Source organism: Staurois parvus, unplaced genomic scaffold, assembly GCF_062004578.1.
Source record: "Staurois parvus isolate SC_StPar_1 unplaced genomic scaffold, SC_StPar_1.0 ptg000719l, whole genome shotgun sequence".
Taxonomy (NCBI): Eukaryota; Metazoa; Chordata; class Amphibia; order Anura; family Ranidae; genus Staurois; species Staurois parvus.
Window position 1 is genome coordinate 12,179,732 of NW_028318515.1, and position 17,407 is coordinate 12,197,138.

The following is a 17,407-nucleotide window of genomic DNA, read 5'->3' on the forward strand; positions in this document are numbered from 1 at the left end:
TCTGGCTAAACTCAAGGTGATTGCTGAAGACACATCTCAATTCTTTGACAGTCCTAATGCAGCCATGAATTGGTTGGACAGAGTGAAAAGTTGCTTTGCGAATCCTCCAGGAATATGATCTAGGGGACCCTGATGATCCTTGGTGCCTTGAACTCAGTTTAGTAATAAGGCGGGAAATTTTTGCCATTAGCTTTTCTCATACCTGTGGCCTTCTCCCCATTCTATACCCCCACACCTAACTACTGCCTGCATGTCCATGGGGCATTGTGTGTACCCAACCAAATTTTTGGTCCTGCGTGGACCTTTAGGCCACCTGCCTAAGCTCCAAGCATCCACGATGATGGCCCTGTTGGCCTACCTGCTGGAGGCATTGTTATTTTTTTACTTTGGTTTGTTAATGGTTTACTTGGGTCGCCTGTATATTGTATGGTGCTTGATACTCTGTCTGCAACTCATGATTTTCTCACAAAGAAAACCAGGCTGTTTTAAATCTCTGGATATCACTTTTTTTCCGCTTCAATTCCCCCTAGAGTCATCATAATTTCTGCTATTTTTGTGTGGCTGTATGTACGTACCCAGCTGGGTTATTTCTCATACCCCTTCAAAACAATTATGACTTTGCCATCTAAGGAACTGTTATAGAGGACTGGAGGATAAAACCAAATGTGGGACTGTCTGCTCACTTCGCTCTCACTTGTTTCTGATCTATTCTATATTCTCTAAAGGCATGAGTATCCTCATCTCTAAAACCATCCAATTCAAACATATACAGGGGCAGATAAACAAGGAGGGCAGATATGTCTTTTAACTGGGTACTTTAAATGGGTGCATCGTGGCCACAATATACACCCCCCCACCCTTTTCCATGGGGGTCATTAAACACTTAGCACAATTTATGGCTTTATACCCTGACGCTCCCCTTCTGGTGCTGGGAGACTGTAATAAGTGTTTACCCCCTTCTCTGGATAAATTGCCCTTGGCAATAGGGATAGACACTTGTCTTCCCTACCTAACCCATTTGCTAATTTGTTGTCAGAATTGGGCCTCCGGGATGTGTGGAGGGAGAAATATCTGACTACAAAATGTTATTCTTGTTACTCTGATACTCATGATGGGCTTTCATGTATAGATATGGGATTTGGTAACTCTGCTATCATGCCATATGTATTAGATACCGCCTACACACCCAGAACCTTGTCTGATCATGCCCAATTTTTGGTTACACTGAAAACGCAGTATGTCCAATCTTGCCCGATGTGGAAGGTTAACCCATTTTGGTTGACATTCTTCCCAGTGACTGAACTCATCCCAGGGGCATTGCCAGATTTTCTACAGTGGAATGAAGGTTTGGCCCCACCAGGACTGGTTTGGGATACATTAAAAGCCTTTCTAAGAGGCCTAATTACACGGGAAATCTCAGTGGTTAAGCATAGATCCAAAGAATGGAAGACTTAGTGTGTTCAGATGTCCAGCAGAAATAAGTTAAGATGATTTTAGAAGCCCCCCGAAATTGGAATTGAAAGCCCAGATCCTCTCCGTGGTTACCCAAACAGCTGGAAAGAAAAGGTACTATTTACAACAGAAATATTTTGAGGAAGGTGAAAGTATGAGACATCTCCTAGCCCTCATAGCAAAATCACAACAGGAGGTGTCCACTATAGACGGCGTAGTGAATGTCAATGGTGAGGTCTGTATGGCCCATGCAGATATATTACAGGCTTTCTGTCATTTTTATGAGGACCTTTACGCTTCTAAAATTACCGCCACACATTCCGAGCTGACTCAATTTTTAGACTCCTGTTCTTTCCCTACTCTCTGTGAGGCCGACTGGAGGGAGCTAGAATCCCCCATCACCATAGGGGAACTCTCAGAAGTATGCCTTTTGAAATATATAATAGGTATGGGGAAATGCTTCTCCCGGCCTTGCTTAAAAGGTTACATGCCACAGCAGAAGTGGGTAGATTACCTCCCTCAATGAACGATGCCATAGTCATAGTGTTATTGAAACCAGGAAAGGATAAGTTACACCCAGATGCCTACCACCCCATTTCCCTCCTGAATATGGACACTAAGTTGCTGGCTCATGTCCTGGCCTCCAGACTGGCAAAGGTCATTGGTAAAATTATATAACAAGATCAATCTGGGTTTGTTCATGCAGGAGCGACGGCCAATAATATTCGTAGACTCTTTTTAAACCGACAAATTCCAGTACATACCCTGGAGGTAAGGCCATCATGTCATTAGATTTTGACAAAGCTTTTGACAGTGTGGAATGGACATATCTATGGAATGTGCTGTCCAGATTCAAAATCGGACCTCAACTTATCAAATGGGTACACATCCTTCTGTATATGCTGCCCCTAGTGCATTAATGGGGATCTTTCTGACTTTTTCCGGCTCCAGAAGGGGACAAGGCAGGGGTGTCCTCTTTAACGTTGCTGTTCCTCTTGGTGGTGGAACCTTTGGCAATACTGGTATGGAAATCCTCGGAAATTGTGGGATTCAATAGAGAAATTCTTACTGAAAAAATATCCCTTTATGCAGATGACACCCTCCTTTATTTTGGTGACACCTCCAAATCCCTAGATACTGTTATGTCTCTAATAAATCGTTTTGGTGGTTTCTCAGGATTTAAAAGTAACTGGCATAAATTGGTCCTAATGCCCTTAGACCCTGTAGACCTCTCCCTTACAGTTTGCGCGCAGAAGATACAAGTAGTTACTTCATTTAAGTATCTGGGGGTAGTGGTCACACCTGATCCAAGACAATACTTAAACCTCAATCTTTTACCTCTGGTATGGGTATGGGCCCCACAACTCCTTTATGTATTTCACAATTCTCCTGTATGGATTCTTAAAAAATGGTTTTACCGCATAGAAACTCAGTTCAGAATCCTCATCTGGAAAAAACAGACAGCTAGGATTTAGCTATTCACTTTACAATATGACAAGGATTCAGGGGGCTTAGCGGTTCCTAATGGCTCAACTTCAGCACCTAGTGGGCTGGGATTTACCAAATACTGGGGATCCTATCATGGGCCTAATCTCCCTTCCAGATCTCACTCTCTCTGCTCTCTCCCACCTTGAAATGGCTTTACCAGTCCTTCCTCCTTAAGCCCCCCCCCCCCCCCCGCGGACCTCCTTAAGAGACAGTGGCAAACTGTGAAAACGTCTTTGCATGTAACTGGGTGTCTCCCCAGTGCCCCATTATGGTGCCACACTAATTAGCTAAGCTAGAGGGCTTCCAAAATTGTAGGGAGAAGGGATTGAGATGTGTGGCTCAGCTGTATTCTGGGGGAACATTGAAGTCCTTTGCACAACTCCAAACTGAATTTGCACTTACTCACAAACAATTTTACTAGTACCTTCAGATACATCACGCTTTGCAAGACCAATCTCTCCTCTCCAACCTCACACTGACGGAATTCACTCTGCCTAAAGATGTTACTCAGGTGACACATAAAAAGGGCATGATTTCTCATATCCAGGGGCGGACGACCATTTGGGAATTCGGGCACTGCCCGAGGGCCCGGGGTCAGTAGGGGGCCCCATGAGATGCCCCTGGTAACTTTCATAGGCTTTTTTGGGTGTGGTTTGAGTGTAGGCGAGGACACAGGGGCCCCATGATCTCCTATTGCCCGGGGGCCCCATGAGTTGTCAGTCCGCTCCTGCTCATATCTATTCATAATTATTGGCTTCTGTACAAGATCATGCTAATCTGCTTAGTAGGGCACAATGGACCCAAGATATTGGGAATATTACTGGTGACACCTGGGATGATGCCCTGAAGTCTGTACCAGTGATCTCTCTCTCTCCCTCCCACAAATTATCACAATTATTTATTCTCCACTGTGCTTATAGGACTCCTGTGAAACTGCACCGGAGGGGCAGGAGAGACTCCCCTAATTGCCCAAGATGCAAGGTACACAGGGATGACTTTATCCATATGATTTGGCATTGCCAAATTGAACAGGTACTGGAGAGAGGTCTTACAGACAAATTTCCCTAGCATAGCAATACACTGTTCCCCAGGACCATTTAACTTGCCTACTGGGTGCTTTAGATCAGGAGGCACTACAACCCAGAGAGTATACTATGGTTTGTGACTACTTTATCTGGACAGAAAACTAATTGCTAGACAATGGCTGTCTTCTGTCCCACCAACCAAAAAGCAATGGACAGACTATGTTAATTCACTACTCCTTAGAGAAAAACTCACATACCAACATCATAATGTCCATCGAAAATTTTGGACTGTTTGGCAAGGCTGGCTAGATATACCTGGGCTTGCCCCATCTAAATTGATAATGGACAAGTTACTACAAGTGTGGTACCCTACCCCTATGTGGACACCGTCACATACCCCTTAGGTAGTGATCGTGTAGACACACAGATCCTTACCATTGTGCCACAGGTGACCTGTTCATGGTTTTTAACGTTATGTATTGTCACTGTTGTTATGGCTCCCTATAATTCATTGCTATATATGCTTATTGATTGTTGTTTTCACATGTTGATGGATCTGCGCATCCAAGGATTAGCATTGTATACTATGCTGATTGTATTTTTTTTCTTCAATATCCTGTATGCATTGATCCCATTTCTCTTTTTTGACAATGAAAGCTGTTTGGATTAAAAAAAAAAAATTCACAGACATTACTAAAATTCTGTTTCCACATTATGGGTTACTGAATGTAGATTAATGAGGAAAAATTGAATTTAAACAACTACAACAACAAAAGTATCAGGTTACAACAAAACAAAATAAAAAAAAAGTGAAGGGGGTCTGAATACTTTATAAATATATATATATATATATATATATATATATATACTACTCATTGAAATTTAAGGAAATTTGCACCAGAGTAAAGTCTGACTATGGGTCCAAGGATTTCATCCGGATACTTATGGCAGTCAGGGTGCCATTGTCTAGCCTGTATAGGTCTATGTGTCCGTCCATGGATATGCCTCCCTAGACCAGTACTGACCCATCACCAAAACGGTCATGCTGAATGATGTTACAGGCAGCATAATGTTCTCCACTGGTTCTTCAGACCCTTTCATGTCTGTCACATATGCTCCGGGTGAACCTGCTCTCATCTGTGAAAAGCACAGGGCACCAGTGGCGGACCTGCCAATTCTGCTGTTCAATGGTAAATTCCAATCGAGCTCTATGGTGCCTGACAGTGAGCACAGGGCCCACTAGAGGACGTCGAGCCCTCAGGATACCCTCATGAAGTCTGTTTCTGATTGTTTGGTCAGAGACATTCACACCAGTGGCCTGCTGGAGGTAAATTTGTAGGGCTCTGGCATTGCTCATCCTGTTCCTCCTTGCACAATGGAGCAGATACCGGTCCTGCTGATGGCTTAAGGACCTTCTATGGCCCTCTCCAGCTCTCCTAAAGTAACTGCCTGTCTCCTGGAATCAGCTGCATGCTGTTGAGACTGTGTTGGGAGACACAGCAAACCTTATGGCAGTGGCACGTATTGATGTGCCATCCTGGAGGAGGTGGACTGCCTGTGCAACCTCTGTAGGGTCTAGGTATCGCTTCATGCTACCAGTAGTGATTCTGACCCTAGCCAAATGCACAACTAGTGAAAAACAGTCAGAAAATATGAGTAGGGAAAAAAATGTCAGTGGCCCCTACCTATAAAACCATTTCTGTTTTGGGGGTCATCTTGTTGTTGCCCATCTAGTGCATCTGTTGTTAATTTCATTGACTCCAAAGCAGCTGAAACTGATTTACAAACCCCTCTGCTGCTTAACTTAACAGATCAATATCCCAGGAGTTTAATTGACTTGATGCTATCCTCTGATTAAAAAACGTTCCTTTTATTTATATATATATATATATATATATATATATATATATATATATATATAAATCCAAATAATCCCAGGAAGTAAGAATAGTCTTCTACATGGAGGGTTAATTCCTTACATCTACCAATGTAGCCCTCCAACTATAGGAAGAGCAGAGGGGCTGACCCCCAAGTTATAGGCAAGTCATACAAGGCATGATGTAACATACAGTACATCCACATGATGCATTCAACATATACTCCTGAATTAGTAGGCAACATTCTTCCACAATGAACGTAATGAAGAAAACTGCATAGCAGTGCACTTGTTTATTCACAAGATTAATACCAATGTGATCAAACTCACATTTTAAACATGCATATGTTCTACTAAACATTAACAGCATGATCTCTCTCTCAAGTATGCGGAGCGCCAGCTGTTTCCTCCTGGCAGGCGTTGTTGCACACACATGCATGCTAGAAGGAAACTGCTGGCACTCTCAAACTGTAAACTGAAATTTGAAACTGTGTTTAGCAAATATTTTTTTTTCTCTACTTACTGAATCTATGTATACAACTATTAAAACAGATTTCTGGGAGCAGTTTAGATTTAAACAAATTAAATCAAATTACCTACATGTCAGTCATTGAGCAATACACATTTATTGTAGGACATGTCATTGCCAATGCAGCCATCATGCCAATCAAAGGCATGATACCTTAAAGTGTTACTAAACTCACAACAGTAAAATCAGTCTTTATATGCAGTAAAATATGCTTGTTATACTCACTGTGGAACCTAAGGAGTTAAACTTCCGCATTGTGTAAAAAGGATATTTGATCCTGTCTTCTATGATCCTCCCCTTCTTCTACTGTCCGCAATCCATCTCCTGATAGAACAGAGCCTTGAGGGCAAGCTGCACAGCCTCAGTTTGGTGTGTATTGCTAGAGAGTTTTTGTTTTTCTTGGGAGAGTGCATGTTAACAGCATTGTCCAGAAAGAGGTTCAGGGGTCCTGCAGCTTCATAGAACAATCGGAGGAGAATTACAACTCCTCCTCCAATCTTTAACCAGTGCTCTGCTGGACACTGACAGAAGTCATAACACTGCTCTAACTGCTGATGAAAAAATGTATATAACAGTTTATATTTACTAATATAATTGCATTTCTATGTTCTGGGTACTGTGAAAGACTAGATATAGTAAATACAGGGTCCTGGGTTTAGTAACACTTTAGTTTACTTTAGAGAATAACTAAAACCAGGAACAAAAATGCAATATATTAGATGTGACAGCTGCATTATTTTTTTTTTTTTTAGCAAGTATTGAAATACCTGATGATCTTGGCAGAAATTCAGTGTCCTTATCACTTCCCATGAGATGAATTAAAAGCATAAAACAATGTTTTCTTTATTTTGTAAACCACTAATATCTCCACCCCCATGTAATAGATTTGGAAAAAGGCAGACAAGTCCAGCCTGGGCGACAAACTTGTCACAGGCAGGCAGCGGAAGTGTGTTACTTGCAGGATTGGTAGGTGAAAATAACACTTACACCAAACATAACTGATGCAGACACCTCATAAAAGAACTGGCAAGCTGCAATTTATATTTTGTATTTCAGTTTAGATGTTTTAGGACTGACAATGTCCAAGATGGCCACTGGTCTAACCCCCCCTACCTAATTATAAAAGGATACTGTAGGCAGTGGTGTACCTAGCATATTTAATGTCTAGGAACAATAATTTTTAGCCCCAGTCCCTCCTCCATACATCTATATTATTTTCAGTAATAATCATAACATTAAATGAATACTAATAATGACCAGTATAGAAGCAGACAACAAAAGTTCCCTTTATCTGAACATTGTATATATAATTATGCCAATAAAAAATAAATAAAAATGATAATTCAAACAGGCACCTATTTAGCCACTCCCCAATCAACCCCCTCCCCTCAAGGAAAAATATGACCCCCACCCACCAGCAAAGATCTACATTTTCTTCCCTTGATGTACCAGACTTCATAAACCAGAGTAGTAGGTGTCATTCTAGACTCCAATCTGTCTTTCCAGCCCCAGATCCAATCACTGACAAATTCATGCAGACTCCACCTCCACAACATCTCCAAAATACGCACGTTCCTAACTCCTGAAACTACAAAGCAACTCATTCACTCTCTTATCCTCACCTTTAGGCGCACCCTGAAAACCCATCTCTTCAGAGAAGTCTACCCCGCTCTCAACTAATTGCTGATCTCCTCTGCTCTTCCCACCACTCCATCCCCCACAGCTATTTCCTCCTCTACCACTCTCCCCTCCCTCCTAGATTGTAAGCTCCAAGGAGCAGGGCCCTCAAACCCCTCGTGTATTGTATTGATACTGTACTGTCTCGTGTACTGTCTCCCATTACAATGTACAGCACTGAGAAAAACCGTTGGCGCTATATAAATACTGTATAATAGTTATAATAATAAACTGAGTAGCTACCAGTGCAAAAGGAAGGGAGGGAGGAAGGGAAGTTCTCCAGGCTAAGCAGGCGCTTTGGAGAGTATAGCGGCGACATGTGGGGTGGTCATTCCTGACTTGGAGCAACTGACCCATGTACCCAATGGTGCCTGCAATAGTAGAGCTCCACACATGCTCTGTATCCTAAAGACTTCGGCATGAGAGAATGGTTTTCAGAAGAGTAGAAAAATTAGGCTGTCAAAGCAGGGGAATTACAGTTGTGCCTGGCCTTTGCTGTGTGCAAGCCATACACCACAACACAAAAAATATAGAAACAAATAAAAAATGAGCAGATGCATACACAAAAAATTTAAAAAGTAGCATAAGTAAAAACAAAAAAATAAATACATTGCGACAACCCAGCCCAAGTGGATGTCTACTGCCATCTGGAGCTGCACTGTACAGCCACTGTATTATATTTGTGGCTATTGTCTCTCAAAATACATTCTCATTTCTTTTTTTGCAAGATAAAAACTGTCCCCTCTCTCCTTTGTATTTTGTGTTCTTACCAGGGCTGCTTATATTCTCCAGCCACTGTACAATGTGTGTGGCTTGTCTTTCAAATAAAAACTCTTTGTTGATTGCAAGGTAAAATCTGCTGTGTCTTTCTATTTGCTGCCTACTTAAATGCTCCTATAGTGGCAGTCTCAAAAATGACTTTTGTTTTGAGTTGAAATTAATCGAATTGGGGTTCTTCTGCTGTATTTAGGCCAAGCTAAAAAATAATGTTAAAAATGAAATACATATCCAAAATATATGATGGTAGACTATGGTATTGCTGATGCTGCCCATAAAAAGTGTACTGTTCTGTAACAACACATATATTTTAAAGACCACTCCCAAGCATGATTTTCCATGTCACACTTAAAACAGTATTACAAGGGCCCTTTCCTCGCTATACTGTATTTTTGAAAAATGTAATTTGCGGTGATAAATGTCCCCCATGGCAGTGTCCAGCTCCCCATGCACAATGGCCAGATGTTAGTATGAATGTTCGCACCCCTATAGCCTTAAGTGGATTTTTTTGCTAAGTTGGGTTTCATGAATTTCAAATAGGCTTCTATAATCAAACTTAAGCAGATTCACAATCCCTAATAATGAGGTCATATCATTTTTAAATGATACCTGTTATTGGGTTACAAAAGTCTTTTTTTGCCATTTCTCATTTTTGCCATGTCTCAATGCCTCAGGATTGTCTCAGCTACCTGAGGATTTCCAACGGAAGGTTTTCACTGAAAAAGATATTTTGGTTCATCCAGATAGGCTTTGGGTGTTTATAGACAGAGTTTGGATGGATTAGGGAAGGAAATGTTTTGTTTCAAGCTTTAATGCAGAAGTGTTGGCGAGCATGGTTAATTAATGACATACTTCATGAAGCAATGGATACTTTCTTAAAGATTTTATTGAAAGACAGATTTATATTTTAAAATATACTTACAGTTAATGTAAAACGTAAATGGCAAATACAGTAGTTTTACAGTTGTAATTTGGAAATAAACTGGTTGACTTGATATGCTCCTGAAGGTATGTGAAGTTGTTCCCTTGGAGTTGAAAACTGAAATATTCTTTGATCCTTGTTTATGTTACAATGGCATATGCAACTGTTTTTAACCACTGCTTTAACCACTTCAAGTCCGGACACTTTTACCCCCTTCCTGTCCAGGCCAATTTTCAGCTTTCAGTGCCATCACACTTTGAATTACAATTGCGCGGTCATGCAACACTGTACCATATGATTATTTTAGCATTTTTTGAGACAGATAAAGCTTTATTTTGGTAGTATTTATTCACCACTGGGATTTTTATTTTATTTGCTATATAAATTAAAAAGTCCAAACATTTTGAAAAGTGTTTTTTCTTATAACATTTTGCAAATAAATAATATTTCATCATAAATCTTGGCTAAAATGTATTCAGTTATCTTTAGTAAAAAAGACCCTTGTACACTGCCCTACCTACAGTATATTCCCTATTTAACATTACCACATTCCCCACTATGTAAGTCATCTCAGACTCTATTTAACCACACCCCAATATTTAGCATAATTAAAACCACGCCCATTTTTCACAACAGCACGCTTAGCATGCTGCATTTTTTGCTATTCATGCCGAACCACACCAACAAATTTAATGCCCCCACCCATAATTAAAATTATACTCCACCCACGCCACCTTTCTGGACATACAGAAAAAAAAGTGTCCCTAAACATTTTTTGGAAATGTTGGCAACTATGCATGGTGTCATTTGTTTCTCTTTATGCACGGCCTATAGTACAGTAAATCTTCACATTCCTGTCAGCAGTTCCAGATTGTGTTGAAACTTGAAGCATGCCACATACCTCTGCCCAAGTTAAATCATGACATCTGTCTGTAGTGTTGGACCTAACACAGCCTGAGAAAAAACTATATATCCCATAATTGAGGAGCTCCAATAGTACCCCGAAGGAGATATCTGTGGTGGCATGAAGCAGGGTGAGTTGGGAAGTTTGTGCTGCCATATAGCATTTTGAGATATCAGGGACTCAGCTCAGTCTGTGGGTATATAAGGTAAACCGTGATACTTTTATTGGCCAAAATGAAAGAGAAGATTTTATTCTGCATGAGACGCAAGTAAAAGGAGGGTAGGGTTCTGAAATAATGTAAAACTTTAGGAAGTATGGTCTTTTTAACTGCATGAATGCAAAAATCTATTGTTGAAATAAATCCAATGCACCTGGTAAAGATTGATTAAACTAAATGTAACCTCTAATCAAGATATTTGTTTTTCTAATGCGCCTTCTGTTCACATTCCTACAAGTGATGCAAAAGCTAAAAATAAGCCTACTATGCTTCTATATTCTGTAAATTATGAATACCTTACCATATTTGTCACTACCAAAAATCACGTAAACCAAGTCTGCAAAAAACATCAAAGCAAGCTTTTTGTTTAGCAAGCGAAACCCAAACAAGCATAAACAGTAATTTAATTCTGTATTTGGCTTTTATAACTTTCTTTTGTCACTGATAATATATAAAATACTTTCTAACCCCAATTACTAACATTCTGCACCCCAATAATTGCCTCTAGAAATGGCAGGAACTGACTTTAATATGCAAAACATCAATAAGCAGAAAATACAAGTCATACAGTTAGTTAAGATTTTATTACTAGGATCGAAGAGCAATACACATTACCACTTTTCTGTCAGATTCTATTTCCTCATAAAAACATGGATAACTATTTTAACTTTGCAAAAACATGCTAATTTGCAATAAATGTGCATTTAATATTTTTAATATGTAATTCAGTGGTTTTCAACTTACAAAGTATACAGGAGGTAGATTCAATTGCAGTCCCTGTTCAAAAAATATAGTCCTAGAGAGAACTGTTAGAGACCGCAGACATACAAGAAGAGATGCTGGTCAGAGACTGTAGACTGTAGACATGTTGCAGGTGTGGTTGGAGGTTGAAAATGTGCTAAAGAAGATAGAGAGAGGCTGGGGACATGTTAAATAAGGCTATTAGAGAGTGCTGCTATTACCCCTTTGCAATACTACCATTTCCATTACAGTCACTTGGGTCCAAGGGCTGCACAACAAGTACGAAAGGACTGCAAGTCAACATTTAGACACCAGGGATTGTGTTCAAACTCTGATAAATTACAGTGGGGCAAAAAAGTATTTAGTCAGCCACCAATTGTGCAAGTTCTCCCACTTAAAAAGATGAGAGAGGCCTGTAATTGGCATCATAGGTAGACCTCAACTATGAGAGACAAAATGAGAAAAAAAATCCAGACATTCACATTGGCTGATTTGGAAAGAATTTATTTGCAAATTATGGTGGAAAATAAGTATTTGGTCAATATCAAAAGTTCATCTCAATACTTTGTTATATATCCTTTGTTGGCAATGACAGAGGTCAAACGTTTCCTGTAAGCCTTCACAAGGTTGGCACACACTGTTGCTGGTATGTTGGCTCATTCCTCCATGCAGATCTCCTCTAGAGCAGTGATGTTTTGGGGCTGTCACTGGGCAACACGGACTTTCAACTCCCTCCAAAGGTTTTCTATGGGGTTGAGTTCTGGAGACTGGCTAGGCCACTCCAGGACCTTGAAATGCTTCTTACGAAGCCACTCCTTCATTGCCCGGGCGGTATGTTTTGGATCATTGTCATGTTGGAAGACCCAGCCACGTTTCATCTTCAATGCCCTTGCTGATGGAAGGAGGTTTGCACTCAAAATCTCACGATACAGGGCCCCATTCATTCTGTCCTGTACATGGATCAGTCGTCCTGGTCCCTTTGCAGAGAAACAGCCCCAAAGCATGATGTTGCCACCCCCATGCTTCACAGTAGGTATGGTGTTCTTTGGATGCAACTCAGCATTCTCTCTCCTCCAAACACAGAGTTGTGTTTCTACCAAACAGTTCTATTTTGGTTTCATCTGACCATATGACATTCTCCCAATCCTCTTCTGGATCATCCAAATGCTCTCTAGCAAACTTCAGACGGGCCCGGATATGTACTGGCTTAAGCAGGGGGACACGTCTGGCACTTCAGGATCTGAGTCCCTGGCGGCGTAGTGTGTTACTGATGGTAGCCTTTGTTACGTTGGTCCCAGCTCTCTGCAGGTCATTCACTAGGTCACCCCATGTGGTCCTGGGATTTTTGCTCACTGTTCTTGTGATCATTTTGACCCCGCGGGGTGAGATCTTGCGTGGAGCCCCAGATCGAGGGAGATTATCAGTGGTCTTGTATGTCTTCCATTTTCTAATTATTGCTCCCACAGTTGATTTGTTCACACCAAGCTGCTTGCCTATTGCAGATTCAGTCTTCCCAGCCTGGTGCAGGTCTACAATTTTGTTTCTGGTGTCCTTCGACAGCTCTTTGGTCTTCACAATAGTGGAGTTTGGAGTGTGACTGTTTGAGGTTGTGGACAGGTGTCTTTTATACTGATAACAAGTTCAAACAGGTGCCATTGATATAGGTAATGAGTGCAGGACAGAGGAGCCTCTTAAAGAAGAAGGTACAGGTCTGTGAGAGCCAGAAATCTTGCTTGTTTGTAGGTGACCAAATACTTATTTTCCACCATAATTTGCAAATAAATTCTTTCCAAATCAGCCAATGTGATTGTCTGGATTTTTCTTCTCATTTTGTCTCTCATAGTTGAGGTCTACCTATGATGCCAATTACAGGCCTCTCTCATCTTTTTAAGTGGGAGAACTTGCACAATTGGTGGCTGACTAAATACTTTTTTGCCCCACTGTATATGGTGTCAATGCTATAACAGTTTTTCTACCTTTGCTATACCATACACATACTTTTCACTTCTGTTTCTAATGCAAAGATTAAGCTGGCTCTCCATTTCTTGGCCAGACCCCATAAACTCCCCTCTTACTAACCTCCTCCTAAATCTGTCTCAGACTGCAATAATGATAATAGCACTTTGTGGTACTGATGTCAAAAGTAGAAACTCCCACTAAGAAATGTAATGTTTGGGTAAATTTCAGTTAAAATAATAATCTACTGCTGGTTCCAATGACTGTAAAAACTGCAGAAAACCAAGGAAATCAGCATTTTAACACAGCCAATGAGCCAGGATATTTCTCTTCAATTTCAAGCATTTAAGGTTCTGTAACTGGTATCCTGTTAATTGTGAATATTCATCACGTGTCAACAGTAGATCTCTTGGAAATACTTCATGTACAGTCTAGAATGGGAATGATTGACTTTGACACCTGCTTGCTAAAATCATGGAGATAAAAAAGGGTTTTCTTAAAATACTATATACAGTTGCAAGAAAAAGTATGTGAACCCCTTGGGATTACGTGGAGTTTTGCATGAATTGGGCATAAAATGTGCTCTGAACATCATCTAAATCACAACAATAGAAGAACACAGTCTGCTGAACATAATACTACACAAACATTAGATGTTGCCATGGTTTAATTGCACATAACATGTAAACATTCACAGTGCAGGGAGGAAAAAATATGTGAACCTTTGGACTTAATAACTGGTTGACCATCCTTTGGCAGCAATAACCTCAACAAAACGTTTCCTGTAGTTGCAGATCAGACCTTCACAACGATCTGGAGTAATTTTGGACCACTCCTCTTCACAAAACTGTTTCAGTGTAGCAATATTCTTGGGATGTCTGGTGTGAATCGCTCTCTTAAGGTCATGCCACAGCATTTCTATCGGGTTGAGGTGAGGACTCTGACTGGGCCACTCCAGAAGGCGTATTCTGTGCTGTTGCAGCCATTGTTTTGTTGAATTACTTGTATGCTTTGGGTCATTGTCCTGTTGCATCACCCATCCTCTGCGGAGCTTCAGTTGGAGGACAGATGGTCGTACGTTTTCCTGCAAAATGTCTTGATAAACTCTGGAATTCATTTTCCCATCAATGATAACAATCCATCCAGGCCCTGAGGCAGCAAAGCAGCCCCAAACCATGATGCTCCCTCCGCCATGTTTTACAGTGAGGATGAGGTTTTGATGTTGGTGTGCTGTGCCTTTTTTTCTCCACACATAGTGTTGTGTGTTCTTCCCAAACAACTCAATCTTGGTTTCATCTGTCCACAGTATATTTTGCCAGTAGTGCTGTGGAACATCCAGGTGCTCTTTTGCAAACTTCAAACATGCTGCAATATTCTTTTTGGACAGCAATGGCTTCCTCCGTGGTGTCCTCCCATGTACTCCATTCTTGTTTAATGTTTTCCTTATTGTAGATGTGTCAACAAAAATGTTAGCATGTGCCGGAGATTTCTGTAGGTCTTTAGCTAGCACTCTGGGATTCTTCTTTACCTCATGCAGCATTCTGCGCTGTGCTCTTGCAGTGATTTTTACAGGACGACCACGCCTAGGGAGAGTAGCAACAGTGCTAAACTTTCTCCATTTGTAGACAGTCTGTATTACCGTGGATACATGAACACCAAGGCTTTTGGGGGTACTTTTGTAACCCTTTCCAGCTTCATGCAAGTTAACAATTCTTGATCGTAGGTCTTCTGAGAGCTCTTTTTTGCGAGGCATGGTTCACATCAGACAGTGCTTCTTGAAACCAGTAAACCAAAAACAGGTGTGTGTTTTTTAAGGGCAGGACAGCTGTCAGCAACACATCCAATATCATCACACTGATTGGAGTCAAGGTTGGCTCACTCCTGGCTCCAATTAGCTCTGGGAGAAGTCATTAAGCTAGGGCCTCACATACTTTTTCCTCCCTGCACTGTGAATGTTTACATATTATGTGCAATTAAACCATGGCAACATCTAAAGTTTGTGTAGTATTATGTTCAGCAGACTGTGTTCTTCTATTGTTGTGACTTAGATGACGTTCAGAGCACATTTTATGCCCAATTCATGCAAAACTCCACGTAATCCCAAGGGGTTCACATACTTTTTCTTGCAACTGTAAATGTAAAATTAGTAGAAATTACATATTGGTTTTGTATAGACTTAATTTTATTATTTTTATGCTAGGGACTAAAAAAATGAAAGAAACTTATTTTGTGCAATGAAACATAAGTCTCTGCTGAGAGTTGGAACTTAAAGAATAAGTTCACCTTTGGGAACATGTTACATGTTCCACCCGTTTTTAGGGTGGAACATGTAACATGTTCCCATAGCAGCAGCCGCCGCCCGCGGACCTCCTCCCTTTGAACTATAGATAGTATGGGGAGAAGTCTCCTCGTACTATCTATCAAAGTTGAAAACAGCACGGCTGCGCGGGGCTCCGCCCACACGGCCACATCATTCATTCACGGACTTCCGTGAATTAATGTACTGCAAGTCCAGGCACCCTTAGTGGCTGTTGGCTTGTCCTTTTCAATAAACTACCACGGCGCTGTGAAGCTTCCTGTCAGTATATCTGCTTGCTTGTACATCCCGTATGGCAAGCAGATATTCTGACAGGACTGCAGGAGACTTGCATGGTATCAGCGATCTACTAATTGCTGGTGCAATGCTTTCCAGGCTCCTGTAGACAAAAATAATAAATGCACATTTTTTTACCTGCAAAAAAATGTGCATTTATTATTTTTGTCTAAAAGGTGAACTTATCCTTTAAAGTGGTATTAAATCCAAAACAAACTTTTATGATATTGCAGCTTAGCAATTCTTGAATGTGATGGCTGTGTTAGTTTTCTTTCTTAGGCTTTCTTTCTATTATCTTTACCTGGAGATCCAGCCAGTATGTCTGTTATTTTTCAGCAGAACCAGCTATCCTGCAGATGTAGTAGTTAAGGGGTTGAGACAAACCATTTAACATGGGTAGGGGTGCTTACAGTGATCAGCTTTAATTTATGTAAAACCTTTATCCCGAAAGGAACAAAAACTGTTGCTGTAACTGCTTAAAAGCATTAGTTGGAGTTTGGCTTCAATTTGTTTAGTGTATCTAAGTGCTAGTGCATCTAACATTAACCCCCCACCCCCCAGACTGACGGTGCTGGTGCCCAAAGCTGTCTTTGTTGCTCCTTCATCCAGACTGTAGTCACTCTAATACAGGCGGTGTGTTACTGGTGAAATCACCAGGTGAAAACAAAGGGGGAAAAAGACTAAAAAACTAATGCAGCCACGACAAAATGATTGGTAAGCTGCAATATACTGCATTTTTGTTTTTTGGTTTATTACGCCTTTTCTTTTAACTTGTTTCAGTCTATCTTCTTACCAACTGATTAAAAAATATGTTGCTTACAGAGCTTAATAGCTCCAGCTGAATGTACTGCACACAGAGTTAAAAGATACTCATCCCTCATTGGGCAGCTCTGTTTAGACTTTCAGTCAAACCATGCTTCCAGTTTTGTATCCATGAATTACTTAGTGGTCTGGAATCCTTTTTTAGTGTGTTAAATTTTTTTTTTGTAAAAAAAATAAAGTAGACATAGTAGTTAAAGTGATACTAATTACACACTGTTTACTTTACATTATTCCTTCTCTTTCTGTGTATGGATGATGGCACTGTAATTATTTTAATTTAAAAAAAAAACAACAAATCCTGTCTACAGGGAAACATAAGCAGCAGGAGCTTTTAGTCCTCTGCTGCTCGTCACATGTTAAAAATAAATAATTAATTCCAATAAACTGTTTTAAAATGTCATACAAATATATATTTGAAATAAAATCTT

General features: G+C 40.5%; 1 protein-coding gene across 2 annotated transcripts in view; it reads left to right on the plus strand.

The window, feature by feature from the left end:
- The window catches only part of ADGRD1 (adhesion G protein-coupled receptor D1), an 827,296-nt gene that overhangs the window by 562,540 nt on the left and 247,349 nt on the right, over positions 1-17,407 (plus strand). The window lies entirely within an intron of this gene.